The sequence below is a fragment of the Anopheles gambiae genome, chromosome 2, assembly GCF_943734735.2.
Source record: "Anopheles gambiae chromosome 2, idAnoGambNW_F1_1, whole genome shotgun sequence".
In the NCBI taxonomy this organism is placed as follows: Eukaryota; Metazoa; Arthropoda; class Insecta; order Diptera; family Culicidae; genus Anopheles; species Anopheles gambiae.
Window position 1 is genome coordinate 86,154,052 of NC_064601.1, and position 22,078 is coordinate 86,176,129.

The window sequence follows — 22,078 nt, forward strand, 5'->3', positions numbered from 1 at the left end:
TTAAATTTTCTCCACTTTTTATAACCCTTACGAGGATACAGAACGTTCCAGAACATAAACCAATGACCAATCAATAACATTTTTCTCCCATAAAAAGCTGATGCAATGCCTTCAGCAAAGTCTGATTGGAATTCCAGCGCACCATAAACGGTACTAAAATGTGTTCCAAGGATAATAGCCCACCAACACAAGCATCCAATTCTTACAGCATCATACAACAACAACAAAAAAGTTCGTTACAATCTTTTCCAAACTAACAAAAATCTCCTTTTGCCACCTGAACAGCTCTGCGTATATTTATTTCACCATTCGTCTGGTTTCGCTTCCAGCCAACCATATATTTTTTTATTTATTTTTATACACCCGTTGCGCCTACTGGCCTCCTCCAGCCAACATCGATCATACAAACGGATGATCCTTTTTTATTGCCACGCATCATCATACCATCGCCTCCTACCCCGGCGTGAGCAACATGCTTCCATGCTTACTTCGTGTTTGCCTAGCTGCAAGGCTTTGCTGCGGCGTAAAAGACCCATCAATAGGTTGACTTTGTTGATTATCTTTTCCAGTCCGTTTTTATTTTCCCCCATTCTTGGCTGTTTGCACAGGTAGCAGCGTCCTAGAATTGTGAGGATTTTTCAAAACAAAATCAGCAGGGCGGCTGAGCCCGGGACGCCCGAATAACCCATTTCCCTTTCCTTTTGCCTTCGAGCGGAATGGGTGAAGGAAGCAAAAAGGGAGAATATTAAAAATAAACCCTGCTGCTGCTGGGTGCTGCTGCACCGGCTTCCCTTTTGGCTGGTGTGTGCATTAAGCCAGTGCGAGACAGGTTCACAAAAACCTACCAGACACTGAATGATGACTGTTTCAAAAGCGCGCTGGCGTGTGTAGACCGATCTGGCGCAGACCGGAAAAAGGGAACACCCCTCCGAGACGCAGCACCCTGCAGCCATGCTGCTGCCTTTCAATCGATAATTACCACCATAAACAAGTTCATCCCGAACTGTTTTTGTTGTGTAGTTTGGGCCCTTTTTCCCTACTCCCTTTTTTTGCTAGCCACACTTGCTGGCCGCGGTTGCCCGTCGGAGACGCTTCGATTGTACGAATGTACGAAATATTGCTTCCTTCTTAAGCAAAATCGCTGCATAATGGTGAGCGAGTCAAGTAGTAAAATTATGGCACAAGGGGGCATTAGGATGTGAAAATTATAAACCGCTAAAACCGCTAAATCACACACCGTAGTACTGCGGCGCGACTGAAACACCGACACGATGAAAGGTTACAAAGGCAAGATGCCCTTGCTCTTGGTGGGTTTGAAACATACAACGATGTTATTAACAATTAGCATTGTAATGAGCAATCGTCGGGTAAAGAACAACAATACTGGTAATTTTGCTTTTGCACTCGTAATAATTAAATAGTCATTAAGTAAAGTTAACCAAAATCCCATTAAGAAAAACAGAGTTGAAAAATGAGATCATAATGTGTAGAAAACAAAGTTACTATAGGAGTTAAAATCACAATTTTCACAGATGATACAACAAACACTCTTTCAAAAACTCAGTTCAGCACTTCGTGTTATTTCGCAAAAAGCTTCCTCAAAACATGCAATAAACAAAGCTAAAATTATACACCCTTCATACTCAATGCAGTAGGAGATACCTACTGAAACAGAAAAGAAAATAAACTAGCACAACACGTCAACCGGGCGAACGGACCGAATAAACGTACCCTACCTTGCTCCCGTGCCTGTCTGGCCTTCATTAGCCCGCTATGTGTCCACCTGCGGCTGCGTACGTATCAGCGCTCCGGGCATTATTTTCCCATCCCGGGCGATCTCACTTCACCTCCAAATCTGTCAAATGTGTTTCACTTATCTACCGTTTCCCTTCCTCACCTCAACCCAGCCATCACCCTCCCACACACAAATACTGCTTCGTTAAAAACCAGCCACACCAAGTGTACGTTTGATCGATCGTCGCCGTTTTATTGCTTTCTAAAAAGCAGCGATCTCTGCCTTTTCTTTTCAGTTCAGCTCAATAAATGGTTCGACCGATACGTGTGGCCCCTTTGTAGATAGCAACCCCCCCCACACCCGTCCCGTGGCGGGACATTCAATGAACGATCCGTTTCGAATCGGTCTTCGACAGACACCACAGTGAGTTCGGTTCGCGAAATCAAGCAGAGTTATTTTCTTCTTGCTGCTGTTGCTGCTGCTGCTGAGTCGAACCATCTCACAACCTCGCTGACTCACACGCGTGTGATCCGATGTGTACTGTGCGTTCCATTACCCCTGCGCAGTGGAAACGGGGATTGCGAGGAAAGGAAGGGATGTTTTCTTCCGCAGCAAAACACATCCCCCAAAGGGTCGTTGTAACGGAAGCAAGGGAAAGAAAAACATCGAGCAACGATAACACAGTGCGAGCGGGAGAGAGCGACTACGAACCAATCGAACCTAGGTAGGGCGGCCTACAAGCAGCCCAGCCTTCCACTGCAGCCTCCGATGGTCCGACCGGCCATGTTCGGTTCGTTTGCGAGACACGCACAGGACAGGACAACTGATACATAATATTGCCAACCTCCCCATGCACGCGCATGGATCCCCATATGGGGCTGGTCGGAAAAACGGAAAAAGTATGTACCATTCTCCAGGGTGGAACAAGATGTCCCGCCCGAAGTGATGTACCCGCACGGTGGTGGAGCGTGAGTGAGGGGGGCGAACCATTTCCATCGATAACCCGTTAGCAGCGCGTATCCCGTTCGTCGCCGTCGGATTATTGCGCGTACACACATTTATCGTCGTCGTTTGCGAACAAGTTGGTGGCAATCAGCTCCAGCTCCTGCTTCTCCCCCCCCCCCCCCCCCACACACACTCTTGCATTCCTTTCTGGAGCAAATCGCTTCTTTGCAGGTTCTGCTGGTCTCGAAGGTCTATAAAGGTCTGGTGTAAAGGTTGTGCTGCGCTGTAGCACATTGGTGTGGTACCTTTTTCTGCCTTAAACGAGGCCACATACCGAACCACACTAGGGCTGCACCAGGGCTTCGCCAGCATCCCGATGAACAATAATTCGTTCGTTCGTTATTTTTATTCTTCCACCCTCTCCCCCCTTTCCTCCCATTCTCTACAGTGGTTGCTGATTTTGTTAACGAAAACGAGCACATTCTACACCTGGTTCAGCAACAACAAAAAAAACCCGCCCGAAGGGTTTATAAGATGTTCAATTCATTGGCTTCTTAAACCAATTGAACACAGTTTTTTTGCTTTCTTTTCGCAAACCCCATTCGGTTCGAGGCAGGAAAGGGAGGCGTTAACAGCATAAACGCTCATCGACGACACGAAGAACTACGGGTTGCGGAAAGGGTACGAGAGGGTGCAATTGATGCATATACATACACTTTTTCTCTTTCCTCGATTGTGAAGGCGAACGATTTGTGAAGGCGTTAAGAAAGTAGTGGCATGGGGAGTTGGCCGCTGACGCAGGGAGTCCCGGTGGAACGGCATTGTGATGGCGTGTGCATAGGGCAGGAATGCGAATTGGGAATGAAATTTATGTAATGAAAACACATTCCCTGCCAGTTGCAGTTCGTACAAGCGTAGTGCAGCATAGCGAACATGCGATCATAACACGTGTTTTGGCTGGGGCGCAAAGGAAAGAGTTTTCGTGCCCAGGGAAGCTAAATCATTTCAACTCTTAAGAGAATCAAAAATGGGCAAAAACCTAGTATGATAAAAATAATAATAAACTCTATTATATCTCTATTAAACTAATAATAAATAATAATAAATAAAGTTCACCATAACAACTACTAAACATAATTCAAACAGTATAAGAACAGAATTCAAAACTATAAATAAACTAAAAGAAACATACCAATAAAGCTGAAGCAATGCTCATATATAATTGGACTCTAAACAGATAAGGAAAATAAAACATCAATAAAGAAAAACAAAAAAGTTATAAACAATGTCATAACAATGATCATAAAAACCAAAAACATAAAAAATAAACCAAAAATTGTGTAATGTTAAAAAGAATAACATTTTCATAAATTATGCTGCAAATTAAAGCTTTCATTAATGAAACCATTACAAAATTATTCCAATGTCAGTTATCCTGCTGTACAGAGCATCGACCACAGCAATCTCATTTAACAAAGACTATTTCTCCAACTCCCTCAAAAGCCCTGCGGCCTGCGCGGAGCAATGACACGCATCTTAATGAAATGCCACGCCGGGGCAGGAAAAAAAAACAAAATTCCCACTCCCTCTCTCCAATCCCTTGATTAGCGCGAGGAAGGCAGAAAAACTATATCACATTACGTTATCCTCCAGCTTGCTCCCACCCAACCGTTCGTTCTTCTAACGCGAATTGTAGCGGAAGCGATCCGCGAAAAGGCACCCCCCCCCCCCCACCCGCAGTGCCCCTTTCCCCTCAGCGGGTTTGCAGCGATCCCTTTTTTTCCTGGCCCGATTCGCTAAAGCATACCATTCCCGAAGGATGAATTCCGTTAGCTTGCCTTCACACACGGCCCCGTACAGATACAGTTAGATGTCGAGCCGGGAACGGTTGCGTGCGTGCAGTGTTTCGCACCGCCACCGTCTGGTCTGTGGTGCGCAAAGCAAACCGGGACCGGCGCTGCCTACAACAAGGAATCGCTCAAACTGGAGCATGCTGGGTCGCAAATCGCATCACATCTGTCTGCGGCCGGGTTTCGAAAAGGGAGCGTTCCTTTCGTTCTATGGCAGGCACACGTCGACGAAGAGAGCCTGGAAACCGGAGGCCTAGGCATGGTACGCCTTAAATAGACGGCGTAAAAACAAACCCACAGCCCACTCCCACTTCCACTCTCTGCATCTCTTCCTCCTTTTTGTTGCGAAAAACGAAACAGTTACCATAAATCTTCGGTAATGAGAAATTGTTCGCTTGATGGTTCGGCCTCCCCCCATCCCGCGTTCTTGGAGCGCTGTTTGGTCTCTGCTTCTCTAATCCAATGTCAGCGTGTGCCACGGGCAGGACGGCAAAAAAAACAACGGAACGGACGGATCGCAGGGGCAGAAGTAATTAGAAGTCATAAACAAACCGGCGAGTTGATGGAGCCTACATATCTGGCAGTCGCAGTGAATCGGACGCGCGGTAAAGCGTGCCCATTCGTTAGTCCACTATTCTACCGTTGGAATGGCTCGATGTGTGGTGCCATTGAAACTGAATCTACTGGAGTCCTAATCTGCTGAAGGGATCGAAAGGTGACGCTTACAACGGACCGCGTGCATGTGGGCGAGAGAGTTTGGAGCAGCTCAAGTTACTCCGATCGTTAGAGCTGGGTAAGTGATTGCCGCGTTTAGATCGACGGTGAGTGGAAGCATAAACGTTGGCCATTTTAAAAGGATCTATTTTTGACAAAAAGACAGTTTAGCAGTATTTTCAACAAAGTTAGGAACAAATTTTAATTGAAAACAAAAAAATTGTTTAATTAAAAACAATAAAAACACGTCTTCGGTGACATCAAAACCGCTTTTTTATGTTTGTATATGATCATTTGTGACCAAGCATCTCTGTTTCTCCAACTCTCCACTGCGACCAATTGGAAATTAATAATGTTCAATAAATCATACAAAACTGAATGCACATACGGGTCAAAACGACACCTAACCATCCGTTTGTACCAGAGACGTTTCGCAAATATCATCGGGGCCACACAACCTTCATCGTGGTGCTGCACCGTGACAGCGTGAATAACGATCGTGCGGATTCCGTGCATTTGAAATCATCACCCCGAAGCGATACAGCCCCGTCGTGTCAGCAGCCGCAGCAGCAGCAGCGTGGTCGTGCCAGGTGGCGCAGCATTTGCATCCCGAGGACCCGTGCGATTGCCGATTGCTTACCGGCTTTAGCAAAAATCGCATCATCATTTTCTCTCTGTATGTGTGTGTCTGTTGCCTATCCGGACCGAAACACACACGATCGAGCCAGAAAAAAGAGGGTCACAAAAAGCCGTCACCCCGCGATCATTTCCGTTCGTAAATATGGACGCTTTTACTGCTCCGGTAGCGATCACGAAATGTCCAAACGCTCGATCGCAGCAAGCTTCACTCACATGTTGCCTTAGTTTCGTTGCTGTATTTAAATTTAAAACATATCCCTCCAACGTGTGCTGTGTTCGTATGTCGCTCGTAGCGAAACGCCATTAATCTCTCGCATTCGTTTTACATCTCCCGCTGCCTGCCCTGACCCCCCCCCCCCCCTCACCACCGCACGGGATCCGGATGTCCTTCAACTCGCAGCCGTTGGCCGTTGGCCGATCGATCCGGCCAGTCGAACTGAAGCAGCGCGGGCATGATTTATCTTTGCATCCCTCAGCACAGACCTCAGAGACTGTCATGAGCGGAAGATTGCATACCCCCGATATCGATATCGATCGGAGGGCAGCACACTGCGACTGGCGTTCGGGGCTTCATTAATTGTTTCGTGGCCGGTAGAAGTAAACACACGCACACACGTTCGCTTGTATGCTTGGTTGCTCCATTAAACTGCCCGGGCACGGCAGAAAAACTGCTCCATCATGCTGCAAGCAAAATGGTTGCATTACATTCGTTTATTGAATTTTATATTTTATTCTTTTTTATGTTACTTATTTATTTACTGTATATAATAACTTGTTATTGAACAACGTTTAACGCGACCAACGTGATTGATTATTTTTTGTACATTCAATCATTTAAATACAGCCATTGTTTACACACAGCCAAAATCAATAACATACGCCACCGACATCGAAAAGATTTCAACGCAACGTCAAGCGGGAATACCTATCGGCACACAAAAGACTTCAACGCCACGGCAAGCTGTTACAAGCGTCACATCTCGCTAATTGAACAAACACACCAACTGGCACAAGAAACAAAACAAAAAGAAACCCCTTCGGAAATGCCAAAACCTAATCGCCGAAAAATGCAATCTCGGGCGCGTAAAGTTCCCGTCAAGCGTTTCATAATCCACACCACGCTAAAATAGCACGCTTTAGCGTAAAGTGCTGTGGAATTATGAACGATGTGTGAAACAAACACCTTCGTACACCTTCGCCGCCACCCTGCTCCTGCCCATTCGTAGGATACGCGTATTTGTTTGCGAACATGACCTCACCCTCCGAAGCGTGCCGCACGACCGTGCCACCCTCCCTTCTGCAAAACCAGTCCGGCAAGACCCGATCGGGCTAACCATCTGATCGGGTCGAAACAACGGCCGCGTGAAGAAATAAGAAAAAAGGGCAAACCATTTTCACCCGGTTCTTCCGGATTCTGTGCTGGCGGCTTAGGGCGATGACGAGCGAGTCGTCGAGCCCGTTCTCGAAAACCCCGGGCTTGCTTGTTGTCGATCGATCATGCCACCCCATTCCATCAAAGTCACGTGCACGTTAGACCGGCTTTTGGTGCAGAACCGGGTCTTCTGCTGCGGATGCCCCGCGCACGTCACAAGCACGCTTTGCCGGACACGTTTGACGGATGACAGTTCTGGCGGAGCGCGTTCGATCAGCGTTTTCAGTCGGTCGATCAAGTAAAAAGGCGCGCATGTACACACAGATACACACAAGCACGCACCCGTTCAGGACTGGTTCGTGACGCGCGGCCAGCAACAGTTCCTTCAACCTGATCCTCGACACATTACTTTGTGGTGCGAGTTTGCTCTCTTTCGCTCTCGCCGCTTCGCACCGCTTGCATGCATTTTGCTGTTTGCGAGCCTGCAAGAAGCGTTTGCAGCAGCGCAATCTCTCTGTGTGTCTTCCGGTGCTGCCAAAGCTGTGTGCAATGGCGAGCAATTGTCCTCGGTGCGGCTCTCTCGGCCACCGTCTCTGCAATTAAGTCGCCAATAATAGCAATAATAATAAACATCATGGCCCTACATGGGCTGCCGGCGGTCTTCAGGAAGCGGCTCGCGCGATTCGATCGCGGGCCAGCTACGGCCCCGTCCACCGCGGGTAGTTATTAACAGCCCGGGCACACGTAAGTACACACTGTGCATCGTGTACGCTTTTTACTTCCTTTCGCCTCGTTAATCGTTAAACAACTCCCTTTCTAAACTCTAGCCCGAGCTACCGAGCGGCGAAGGGATGGAAGTTGATTGTAGAAGATAAAGTATTTTTAGTTTCCATGGAAAATGATTCATCTCAGTTTAAGCCCAGAAACCAAAAATGAACCAAGAAAGTGATGCTTTCTTAAAATATCCTCACGTATGCGGCCATTTTCCACTTCGCTGAAAAAGGAAGTGCAATCGTACCGAGTGCTTGCAGTTCGCACTGTATCTCCAAAAATATCAGCTTCCTGAAAACTGCACTGGAATGTTACGAACATTGCCACAAAACAGTCCTTCGTGATTAACTTTCCCCGTACTCGATCTACCACTTACACCCGGGCCGTGTGGCTCCGTGTTTTGTCCAACCGAACATGCAACCCCCACTATCATTCACATCCTCGTCCTATCGCGTATCAGATCTTCAGGACGTGCAGGAAATAATTTAACAGAAAAATGGGCCAAAAACTGCAAAGAAAGAAAGCATGCAGCAGGAGTTGGTACCGAGAAAAAAAAACAGAACGCCAGAAACGAACCACCATAGCACGCAGGATATACCCGGCGAGACTTGCTGACTGTTGCTAGCTTTTTGACTTTTCCCTTTGCTGGGCTCCGTGTTTGGGCTCCATTTCTTCACCACTCAACGTGTCTTTCGGTTTTTTGAGTTGCTTTTCATTCTTTATGTTTTATGGCTAAAGGCATGAATTCTCTTTTTTCCGCCTTTGCGGAGCATGCGGGCAGGCGCAGAGATTTCTGATTCCTTTTTTTTCAACACAGTTCGCTCCTGCTCTCCCTGCAACCGTTTTCAGTTGCTTGTTTTCTTTTATTTTACTATTATTATTATTATTTTTGCTTTCTGTTTCTCTCCCTACACTTTATCACACGTTATCTTGTCCAAATGGGAAACCCAAAATGTTTATGGTAGAAATGTCATGACATTTTATAGGGAGGCTGCGTCTGTGTGTGTGTGTGTTATTTTTATTTAATATCATTATTGTTGTTATTTTCATCGCGTCGTTCCTTCGCGTTATTGCCGTCCCAACCCCACAGGCAGGGTAGTGTGCGTTGGTTTTAACGCGCTTTGTTTTGGTATGCGTGTGGTGTTGTTACGTGTAGCGCGTAAAAACACATCCCGAACACCGCACCTCGCTCCCCGCACCAACCACAAACATCTTCAAGCCACCACGCATGATCGCGTCCGAAAGCTTTGTGTGGAGCTTTGTATTGGTGGCCTCTGCCCTCCCCCCTCCCCCCATCCTCCTGCCTGCTGCGGTGAATCAACACACAAGCACCATCAACAAACGATTCCAAACGATGATGGCTTTCGTTGCTCATGGCGCGATGTTTCTCTTCGCCAGCCTCAAAAGCCAACAGCAATCGCTTGGTTCTTGGGTTGCGCATTTTTTCATGTGTTTTTGTTGTTTTTATGTGCTGCTCAGTTCTCGGTTCGTTCTTGGTTCGATCCCTCCGTCCCGTTCGCTTGCACACCCCTGTACATGTTGGTTTATTCTCTCTCTCTAGCTTTGATTTTGCTTACAGCGTGAGCGTTGGCAGCGCTGGTACACCTTGGCGTTGTGTGAGTGAAGACTTACACATATGGTTATTTTTATCCCAACTACCATGATTTTTCTCTCCTTCTCTTTCCTTTTCATCATTTTATTTCACAACTTATTCCATTTATTCTCTCTGCGTCTCCCTTTGGCTTCCAGACATCTTGGTACGCTCCCCCTGGACCCTTAATGGTACATTCCACCAGCGATACTCCCTTCCCGCATCATTGGCATGGCAACACATATTATATGACGGAGTGGATCGAACGATCAAGAGCGATATGGAGAGGAAACGAGAGCCAGAGAGCGAACAACACGATCGGCGCCTCCATCCAGCACAACCCCTTACCAAAAGGGTGGACCGATTCCGCTGAAACGACTATAAATACAAAACCCATTTAAAAGTCATGAAGTCACCACAAGAGTGCGGCCGAAAAAAAGCTCATATCATTCGCCTCATACCCACACACACACACACGAAACAAAGTTATTCATCAACATCCTTCCCAATGTGTGCAAATTGTTGCAAACTATGGTTGTGTGGCTGTGTAGTGCCAAAGTCCTCCCAGAGAGACGCTTATGCCTTATGTCGGTGTCTCTTCCACGGCAAATGGACGCGGCAGTGGGGACAATATTTCTGCACGACGCCTCCCGCAAAGGGTGGTAGCAAACTCCCCCGGGAGCACACGGCTGCATCTCGCGTCACGAAAGCGCGCGGATTATTTTCAAGAAAAGATAAGCTCAAGAAAGCACCACCAGCATGACACACAGCCCGACGATCGGACAGTTAAAAAGGCCTGAATAATAAAAAAAGCTTTTACTTAAAGGAAGGAGGCGATATGTGTCTCTCTCTTGCCCCCGGAAGAATCTCGGAGAAAGGAAAGGGGTAGGTGACATGTACACCCTCTCTCGTTTCACATTACCATTTCCTTTCCTACCGACCCGTGAAAGCAGCATCATGACAGCAGCGCGCTAAAGCCTGCGGGCGGATATTTCTCCAAGCACGGGCACAAGGGGGGTGGGTTCGTCGCTTGCCGTTGCGCTCAGAAGTCTTTCGAGCTTACGGTGAAGACACACCACTCGTCCGCTTGCAGACTCCAGCCGCGACAAGTAGGAATTGGCAGAGAGGAAGTAGTAGTGGTTGGGCTTTGCACAAACGATACATAATGGCATGCAAAGGCGAGGGCAACACGTTCTTTCGCGGTCGCGGTGTTGACTCCGGACGGATTGACAAAGAAACAAATGGAAATGGAATATTCTAGTTCTGCCGCTTCGGAAAGGGTTTACGGTTACCGGGAAGCGCATGCGCAGGAGTTCTTCTCGCCAGCAGGAAGGGTAAACCTGTGGTAGGAAAAACCTTTCCATTCCGCTTACCTTTTTGTCTGCTCCGGTTCCGGAACTGAGCGTTTATCCCCGACAGCGATGACTGCGGAGAGACACGATTTGCTGCTGATTTAATTTACTCTTTTCCCGCCCGTGCAACGACTCGGATGGTGGCTTAGTAGCTACATACAAAACCGCCCTTCGTTACATACCAATCGAACTCTTACACACACATATACACACATACAAACACATTCACTACACTGCACTGCTGCTGCCGGAAGGCGCACGCGAATATTGGCTGGCGCTATTTTTGCCTTTTAATACTTTTGCTCCTTCACTTTGATTGCACTTTTCTTTCCGCGCTGCAGCGCCGGTTCCACTTACTCCGTTCGATATCACACGCTTAACGCCTTTACATCCGCGTTTTATTTGTGTTGTTTTATGCTTTTTGACTAAGCAACACTACATCTCCATGCTCCCACTGGAAGATATTTAGCAATATTCACTATTTTTCGGCTACTCATAGGTGCTCCTTTTAATTTTAAGAAACACTCACTGAATTCACTTCAAACGAACAGTAAACGCACACGCACGCATCACTGCAGGGCACCTGGCTGGTTGCGATTGCACTTGGGCAACGGGAAAGACTTCAATGCAATGTATGGACCAAACAAGCGACGAACCCGGGACACTTTAAGCCGACGAACGATTCCTTGTCATTCAAAAGGCTAATGGCACTTGGCTACCTTGCCCTACCGTTAAGAACACACTCACGGCAGCCCACGCAAAGCTTCGCACCGTATTCTATACTACACGGCAGCACAACCACACGCAGAACACACGCACCCCGTGTAAGCGCACAGTTTGGGCGCGATTGTGGTGCTGATTTCAGTGAGGACGCTGGGCCTACAGCACGCTACTGTATGTATCACACTTCACTATTCCTCGCACGTTACCCGCAGCCCCGCCAAACCAGCGGAAGATTCAGCACGTTTCACTACTGCCGTGCTGCTTTGAAAGACAGAGAAAGAGATAGAGAGGGTCGTCCTTTCGGCTCTAGCGGACGCCTCAAGTCCTTCCGGACCTGTTTCACGCAATGTTTGCACTGTTCACATCTAACACAAACCACAAATCCGAACCTTTTGCACAAATTCGCCGTGTTTAAAGCAGGTGGCAGCGTAATCTGCCACTAACGAGAAGCGCTACGAAACGTTCAACCGCGGGACGCACGTACGAAACGTTTTCCGTTGCGTTTCTTAGCAACTGCGCAGCAACGGGGCAGCAGAGCAGTAACGATCTGAGACATACGACACGACCCTGCTAGCCAACAACCGAAGCTTACGGAACGCTTCAGCGTCGACGGCAACAGCACCAACAACCCGGCAGCGCGTTCCACTACCGCGATCCGCCTCCCTCACCCACTGTGCAGCTGTATGTGTGTGTGTGTGTGGCATCGATATTACAACTCTCCCACCAACACACCTGCACAAGCAATGCAATGCGCCGATCCGTTTAGCGCCGAACTTGCCAGGAGCGAGAGAAAGGGAATCCCAGAGTCCAGGGCAACCGATCAGCGAACCAATGAAGCGGATGGAAAACGATCGACTTCACACGCACACCATCATCCAGAAGCAGGCTGAGCAACTCTCTCTCCCTCTTTCTCACTCTCTATCTCTCTCTCTCTCTCTCTTTCTCTCTTCGTCGTACATGTACCTGTCCTATGATGCCTCTCGTTCTGGCACGGTGCTGCCCACTCACTTACGCAAACCAGCGAGCTCCGCTCCGGCAAATGTCAACGATAGTGTACGGTTGGTGGTTGGAGGGGCGTGAGAGGTAAAAGGTAAGATGGGACCTGCCACTTCTGTCGAGGGAGAAGTAAAGATTTATGAAAGAGATCGACAGTGCGAGAGAATAATATCTGCGAGCAGCTAATACGCACTCGGATCGAAAGACTTCAACGCTGCCCCAGAAATGGTGCTGCAATCTTAGTTATTTAAATTTTACTCGAGTTTAGGAATATATAGCTAAGCTACGATCTACAGTAAAAGTATACAGCAACATATCAACCTCGAATAATACTGTTCATTTCCCTCATATAAACTTGTATTAAAATAAGACAAGATGATTCTTGCAGTCTCACAACAAAGACAGAAAAGTCATAATCATGTTTAAAACATTTTCGTACAATTATATCATAAAAACTTGCCATAACACTCCGTGAAATAGATTCAAAAATAATAATATTTAACATTAACTCTCAGCTCGACACGTGCTCTAGGGTGATACGCACATATCCTTGCGCGTGTGTTGGTAACGATCACCCCCGAAGCGCTTCTTGCGCATGACTCAAGCGCAAAGCTCACAAACGCTCGAACGCCAGGACGGTGCTTGGCCCTAAAGCAACAACACACATCCACACACAACGATGACTGCCTCGATCGAGGTCTGCTCTCAATCGCGGTCACCTCGAAGGCTGCCGGGCTGTCATTCCGTCATACTAGCGCGCGCCCGTTGTCAGGTGGGCTGCAGCGGTGTGCACGTGTGTGTGTGTATATGTGGTACCTTCGCTTACAGCGGCGAGGCACGACGGTGGTGGACCCACACACTCCACGACCAACAACGTGCGGCCCGGCAAAAGCTTAACTTTCAAGAAGTCAGAGACAGCGCGCATTTTATTACGGCAAGGGGTATTTTGACCGTAGACAAGACGTACGGCACAAAGGCAAAGGCCGAATAATCTTCGTCTTCCCCGTTGGACCATCGCGTTTGGGATGCTGCAGGGAGTTTCGGGATTGGGATTGGTGCAGCTGCCAGCGGGGGATGCGAAGCTGCCTTTCAAGTGCTGCCAAAATTGCGTGGGAGACAAGCCGCGGAAGAAGCTATGGCAACAGCAACACACAACCAGGAAGAAGCTTTAATCGGCGAATCGCGCCACAAAATCAAGGTGGAAGTAAGAGCGGATTATTATTCTTTTTTTTTGTGCTCAGTATTTCTTTACGCTTCGCATTCTACTTTTTTTGCTATTGGTCAGAGTGTTTTTTGCCGACAATTGCACCAAGATACTGTGGTTAAACAGGCACGTGCGCACAAAGAAACCGGCTCGGAGAAGAGTTCTTAGGCATCATCTCCAGGGAACGTTCACATTTGAACGTTACACACTGAGTTTAGCGGGAAGTTACGCCTAACATAAATCTTTATCGACACAGTCGAATACCAAAATACATTAGTAAGCGACGGCAGAGGTAACAAACGAAAGATTTCATCTTAAACGCCCATAGAAAGCAAACAGACGACGAACCTTTTCATCACCAAATGCCCAACGCGCTCGCCGGCAGTTGGGAGATTTTTTATGATTTTGATTGATTTCACTGTTTCACAAAAAGTGTTTTCTCTTCTTCTGCTTGGTAAAGAATAAAATGCTAAACGAGAAAACTACAGTCACCGAAGATACCGTACCATGCTAAACTCACTGTGCGCGATCGTTGATCGTTTCCATGACAATAAAATTCAAATGCCTTCTGGCAACGGAATTAATCCGATTCGATTCGATACGGAAACTATTTCTCTTTCGCACCATCTTCTTTTGCACGAAGGGGGGAATAACGCTTGCGTCAAAATTAATATCGCGCCCACCATACTACGGAAGGGAACACCCTAGTACGGGAAACTCACCATCAGTGGTGATAGTATTTATCAGGGGCTGCGGACCAAAATCTACCTGCGGCAACTATGTCATTGGGGAAAACCCACATTTCCCCGGCAGGCGTTTAAGAGAAGGGTTTTGATGACGCACGTCATCGAAAGATAGTCTTTCTGGTATAATGGGCCGGTTCGGTATTTCAAAAGAATTGGGTGTTTTTTTTCTGAAAGTGTGTTAAAGATGAAACAGTTTCACTATTATTACAATAGACAACAACGTAAAATAAGCTCTTCGATTGTAGATTGTGCGGAAGTTCAAACCCCAAATGTTGCTACCTGGAATGAGGCACTGTTCAATGCACGCAACTCCTGCTCGAGAGCTCTTTGGGACCTCTCGAAGCGGTAACCCTTAGCGCACTCTAGAAGAGGCTCCAGCAACCACAGCTCACCAACGGAGTGATGTTAGTTATTCGTGCCGTTTAGTTCTCCTTTTCCAAACGATCCGCTCAAATCGATCGGCCCGCGGTGCGTGCGCGTTCGTCCATCAAAACACTTCGATGCGTTCATGCGCGTGCATGGCGACGAACCCCTTCCGTACAGATGCGCGAACGAAACCACACGAGAGGTTCCGTGGCGAGCGGGGATGGCCACTAAAGGAGAGACTTATCATCATCAAACTTGGTCCACCACCACCGGTCGCCGGACGCCGGTGAAACGATTTTAATAACGATCGTTTTTCTCTCTCTATCTCTCTGTCGTCCCCGTACGGTCCAAAAATGGGAAACGCAGCGCGTTGCGCACAGACGCCGAACTGCGCCATCTCCGCGTGGCTCTCCCGCGCACTGAAATCACGATCCACACGAAAGGCAAGTGTTGACTCTGGCACGCACTCCGGTTACACGCCCGGATCGCACCAATACTTCTGTGCCGGCCGCTGCGCCAGGGGATGCTGCGAATCCAACATGGCTTCCGCGGACGTTCGCCGATCCCGATCGTAGTGGGGCTTGAGTGCGCCGGTGTGTTTGTGTGCTGCGCTCGTGTGTACGTACGCGATCGCGTTGTTATACTCCCCCCTCTCCTCCCCTCCCTTTCCTCCCCTATCACCTCATCTCCTGCCGCTTGTTTTGCCTTAATTATATGTATATGAACGATCATTTGTTGTTTTCCTTTTTTTATGGAGGTGTAATAAATAAATGTATGTATGCTTCCTCCATTGGGAATGATGCATGGAATGGACAGCAAGAATACGGCCGCTTCCATCCAGTAGCTAGTCAGCGAGGGGGGTGGAGGGAGGGGCAAACAAAAAGGGAGAAGTTTCATAAGAAGGGAGATCGGTACTTCCTTGTGCAGAGATACAGCAGCAAGAGCAAAAGCACATCAAGATAATGTACTTTTAAATATCAGATCAAGATTTCTGAACAAGCCAAAAACAAATATCTGTGCTGGAGGACATGTAGTTGCAGGAATTTCGATAACAACTTAAAATTATTGAACCTTGATAAAGGTAACTACGCTATTTAAATTTAAAAAACAAAGTTATAACAGCTGCATAAGCATCTTTATTCTGGTAAAAAAAGGGCTGATCATACATATATAATTCGTAAATAAATTATGAGTAAAATTTAAGTTTAGCTATGTTGAGTAAATTATCAATTACTGTAGAATCAATTACTGTAAGAAGATTTTAACTCCGGCAAAAAGAGTTTAAGCTAGTTCGTTGCTCTATAAATACTTCTATTTTATGTTAATTTTACACACTTTCATTTCTCATCAACATCTCTGCCCAAAATTCGTGACCTGTCATTGTGCAACATCGACAAAGTAAACGAACCAGCAGATATGCGACATTCGTCTGCACTTACGCTTGCGAGTGCGAACCACACCGTACAAAACTGCACCAGGACTATCGCCTGGCCCTTTGATGTGGCCCACACACTTACCAAAACCTTACCGTATCGTCCACCCAAATGGGACAAGAAAACAAACAAAGAACGAGATAAAGTGAAACATTAACGAACAAAAAAACGAACGCTCAAAAACAAACAACAAAATCCGTCCGAGGTGCTCTGCGGTTAACAAAAACCCAAAACCACAAACGACACACAAAAACCCCCGCCGTCAACACAAACTAGGAACTGCACGGAACTGCCGACCAGGCCAAGCGATAGCGTCCTGTGTGTGTGTGCTGGTTTGCAGGCATGAAAATGGTTCGTGCATTTGGCTCGCAATCAGCATCAGTAAATGGAAAGTGAAGGAAAGCTCCCCCCCCCCCCCCCCACCACCCTGAAAACACCGTGCGCAGAGCAAGAAAAAATGCCATTCCGACTTTGCTACTCCCCAAAAGTGGAGATGATAAAATAAAAGGAAGCATCAGAGGCAAAACTTCAAAAACAAAAAACTGCGGCAACTCCAAAAACGTTGACCGAAAGAATGATCACGTGCACGTGAGTGAGTGAGTGAGCCAACGAGCCCAAACAGGACGACGTTTTAAACATTTTCTTATTTATTTTTTTTTTTTACTGTTTTGCTCTTGTACAATTTTCGTTTCGCTCAACTCCTTTTTGGAAAGTGCTGCTGCTGGTGATGCTGTCTGCAGCTGAACCCCTTACAAATTTTACTACGTGTGCCTCCCTTGGGAAACGGAACGCCCGTAAAGGCCCGAAGACGAAGTTATCAAAAAAACATCATTCACATCCAATAGCAACAAACAATCGTGCGGGCTCCCAAGCGGAAAACGGACCCAAAACAAAGCCCAAGAGAACATTTCATTTCGTGAATGATTAAAGACAAAAGATAATGAGTTATCTGTTCGAGCCGGGGATGGGCACTGCGCTGCGGTTGGCGCTGTCTCATGTCCCTGTTCAGCTTTCCATCGCATCCTACACCGGGGCTGGTGGTGGTGGTACTTCGTTCGTAGCTAAGGATTTTACACTGCGAACGGATGCGCATGGGGCTCGCAGTGAAGCGAGGGGGAAACGCAGTCAGGGGAAAAACAAGCTAAAACGTTTACGAAACGGCCACGAGCGCATGGGAAGGACTTGTAAGGAGTTGTTTGGGGCTCGGAGTTTCGTGCAGAAACTCGAGGAGAATGTAAAACTCGTCTCACTTCCACGCCGCACCGATTACAGCCGTGCACCGTCCCGGCCAGGACATGTGCCAGTTGCGAGTATGGAGGGCAGAAAACATTATCGAAGGTTTTTTTTTTGTTGCTTATTGGGAAGGGAATGCATTGCTTTTAAATAAATGGAAAGGCAATGGAAAACGTTCCAAAACAATTCAAGCGAGGAGCGTTGCAATGTTGAATCGGTTTTGGTTGAAACACTTTCTCTCTGGAAATTTGAATCGTTTTTTTTTTGCCGTTTTGAAACGTTGCAAGGTTCTTGATCGATCAGGATCTGGTTTGCTGTACAGTTTGTAGCGAAAAAACCCTACATCAATGCAATCAAATGCATCGGTACTTAATAAAAGTGGTCCTTCACTCGATTGATTCGAAGAAGTTATTTAGTATCGCTATCGCTATGTAAGTCATTACTTCAGATTATTAAAGGAAAGCAATAAAATCGGCATATGATTTACAAAATACATAAAAGAGGAAACCCAACAATAGCTTGGCATGACGCACTGTACACAAAAAATACAAAAGTACACGGACGACAATCAACCGGACAGGACACCAACATAAACCGAAAGTTTGCGTAGGCGAGAGTACCTTTCGGTATCGCAGCCGCTCCAGTTTTTGGACTGTGCTTTTGCGTTTCGGATGTTAAGTTATTCACTTTATTCTGCACTTTTTACGCAGTAATGCACCAGCAACCAACGAGCAACAGGATACGCTTCACATTCATTCGCATGCACAAACTTTCCACCGATTGCAACACCATGGCGAATCCGGGATCCTCGATTAATGGAGGTCGCGGCGATACGGGCGGCACGGCATCCTTTCTACATTTTATTGCATCCATCACTTTCGTTAACCGTTGATGTGTTTTCTTGAAATCTTCGTTTCTTCTTTTATTACACTTTCATTCGCCATCACAACCACGATCACAGTATTACTCATCGCACCCAGAGGTGAGTGAGTGAGTGAATGAGCGAGAGGAATAATCACTGTACCGCACTAAAGCGCCATCTGCCAGCCCGGGCAACCGTCATCGTCATTAATCGGCATAAATTGGCGATGAGTGGTGCAGTGGCTTGATGAAGAAAAAAAAAGAGTCTAAAACTACCCTCAGCGTGATATTAATTCGTTAATTAAGCGAAAAAACGATAAATCTCGGCAATGCATTGGGCGCAGCCCGGCCTCGTCGTCCCGAATATTCCCCCCGAGTTAAGGTGACGGATGAATCATAAAACAATATTACTGACTGTAATGTAATAAAACCCCATTACCACATTTTGTGCACTACATGGATTGATGCGTTTTAAAAATTACGTACCGAAAGATTATAAAGATTCCGTACAAAGAAGCTTCATAAACGCATAAAGGTAATTATTTGGGTAAAACGCAAAGCATCCTCCAGCCCTCGGTTCGCGGTTTATAGCCCCAACCGGCCTGGTTGTAAAGCCACATTTGCACATTTTATAAACGGTGTACAAACAAACCCGTACGCAAAGGGTTTCGCTAATTGGCTCCCTTTTTCTCATAACGCGGGCCGCCATCGAACAGGTTCTCCGAACGTTTCGCTGGCGGCGCCCACCGATCAACACGTTCTGGTTACGCAGCTAAGCTTTACGCAACCGCATTTTCTCTCCCATTTCACCCGATCAATGATACCGTGATTCATGTGGCCACCACAGGTCGTCGTAATCGCTGGACGATCGCGACGAAAGGTGCGTTGACATCAAAACGACCGCCTTTACGGCGGGTTTGTTGTTCTGGTGTGCAGCGCAAACGTTGCAATAGATTGACCATTTTTTTCTCCTGAATTTATGTACCCACTGTTGGTTGCATTTAGTTGAAAACATAATCGGAAATGGTTTCCGGTGCAATATGTGTGCCGTTTTGAGAGCGAGCGAATTGAGTAGATAAATAATCATTAAACCGGGACAGGGTGACATGGCGGTTCATGTTTCAGCTCTAAATACGCACTAAATGGAAATGGCACCATAAAGTTTAGGCGAAGGATTTAACAATTCATATTTCATCTAGATGGAATAGTTACTAGAACGAGCAGTATGCGAGATTTCATTCATTTTATACACATTCTAATGAAAAATAAAATAAATTGCAGAATTGCAGCAACAAATACAAACAACCTCATAGAACTTTAGATCAATTTTGGAAAATGTTCAAAATAAATAATATTCCTCGTTAAAAAGATTTAAAACTACGATACATCCAGAAAACTCATTTTGTAACCAAACGACCGTTTCACATAACCTCCAAGACTAATAACCTTTCAGAGAGGCAACTCAACGCCTGCTAACAGCGAGAGCCAATGGACGAGTACGGTTCGTTAGTAGTAACATCATCATCCTTATCTAGAGGCGGCCATTATCACGATTTCCATTAAGCGCCGGTTTCATTCATGCAATCCATTCATCGCTAGCAACCCTACTTCTTGTTGTTTCCCTCTTGCAGTTTCTCCGCTCTTAATTCCAACACATAGTAAAAATGTTCAATAAATTCGAAGCTGCGCGACCCAGCTCCAACCGGATCTGGACCAATACGAATGCAACAAGCGCTTCCTGCCCTCGCCTTCCTGGCAAACGCACGCGAATTGCAAATGACAAGCGCACGAGCACGATGAATTAGTGCACAATCGGGACGCAAGTTGGATCGCTGCTTTCCAATAGGGCGGCTGTTTTTTTTTTTGCTGGCGATTCCAATCGCAATGGGACGGGTGGGCAGGAAATAAATCTCCTTTTCTAGGATGCAGCTTTCATTTATCTAGCGAAGCGCTGATAGCTTGTGAAAGGTTGCGGTTTTTTATGTTCGGTTTTGGGCACGAGACACAAACACACACGCACACACAGCATTCAGCAGTAGTTTGGCCAGCCCAAAGAGCTCGCTGATTGGTACATGCCAAGGGTTTTTTTGCGCACGCGGGACAGACGCTGATAACACTGTAAAAGACAGAGAGGAGAGTTGACCGTAGAAGGTCTGGGGTCCAGCCATCCCACACAAGGAACGCAACGCGTTTCGTTGTAATGTTGATTAGTGTCATTATGGTGGTCCATATCTCGTGATAGCCACGATGGACACGATCGAAAGCATGATGAAGTTTTCGAAACGTTCAAACTTAGGTAAAGCTATTAGTGGGATTGCTTTAACATTGTTGCATTCATAGCAGCAGCATAACAAAGTCGCATTGTAACTTTGTGGTATAAAATGTGTATATTGTAGCTTTGGCATTCTGGAATGGCGTGGTACAGTCGTCAACTCGAACGACTCAATAACATGTCCGTCATGGGTTTAAGCCTAGAATGGACCGTCTCCCCGTAGCAAGGATTGACTATCCGGATTCGTGGTAATGAATTAAGTGTTGAAAGCCTGTATAGGTCGGCATGTCCACGTAGGACGTTGCGTCAAATAGAAGAAGAAGCTGTGGCATTCAATTGTTTTCAAAACAGTGTAAGTAGGAAAATACTTTCAATTAAAATAAATCAGTGTTAAGAATGGGACATGAATTCTTGAGCTTGCTGAGCTGTACGGCGAACCGAGCATCGTGACGGTGGCAAAGGCTGGCTAGGGCATGTTATGAGGATACCGGACTCATAGTCCACCAAGAAGGTGTTCGACAGCGATCCCTACTTCGGCACAAGGCGCTGGGGAGCACAGCGAACTCGATGGCAGGATCAGGTGAAGCGAGACCTGTCGGAGATCAGGTGGGATGCATGGGAGGCTTCAGCCAGAGACCGAGCATCCTGGAGCATAATTATTGAGCAGGCCATGTCACATCGACGTGCTCTATCGTGAGCAGGCCAACAAGAGAGAGTGAAGGCATCTGTTGAAAATGCTTCCTTTTATTCTTCGGAGAGCCTTTTTTGCAAGCCTAAATTAATGGTTAATTCCACTCGGGTTATCCTCGATGGATTGTCGCTAGAAATAGGAAACAAATTATTTGAAATCAAACAGTAGCATTTATCATTACAAGAAGTACGTTATTTTAACTAAATTTTAGAAACATAACTAATACATAAAAAGTATTTTCATCATTTGAGAACTCTCCGCAAATACGGGAAATAAGTCATTTTGTTAGTAATCAATCAACTCATGCCCTTTGCTGGTTGTTTTTCGTAACAAAATGGTCGCAGAGGCGTGAAACTATGCTTTTTTGGTCGTAATCATTTTCTAACGGACAATTTTACCTTCCCCATGACCATTAACTTCAAATCTTTTTTTTTTTTTAAATCAGTTTCATAAGGATCTAACCAAAAAAAACATCCAAAAATTAATCAGTCTACGTCTTTGTCCCATCTCACATCTTATTCTGCAGCCCTTTACACAAACTCGTCCGTTGAAAATCCGATTTCTCCCGATGACCACTGTCCACC

General features: G+C 46.5%; 1 protein-coding gene across 3 annotated transcripts in view; it reads right to left on the bottom strand.

Annotated features, from left to right (window-relative positions):
* The window catches only part of LOC1276249 (protein grainyhead), a 191,275-nt gene extending 175,794 nt beyond the window's left edge, over positions 1-15,481 (bottom strand). For all 3 annotated transcript variants that reach the window (XM_061649475.1, XM_061649476.1, XM_061649474.1), the window contains exon 1: positions 10,991-15,481. The gene's annotated coding sequence lies outside the window, so the exon portion shown is untranslated. The remainder of the gene's footprint in view (positions 1-10,990) is intronic.
* Between the last annotated feature and the right edge of the window lie 6,597 nt (positions 15,482-22,078).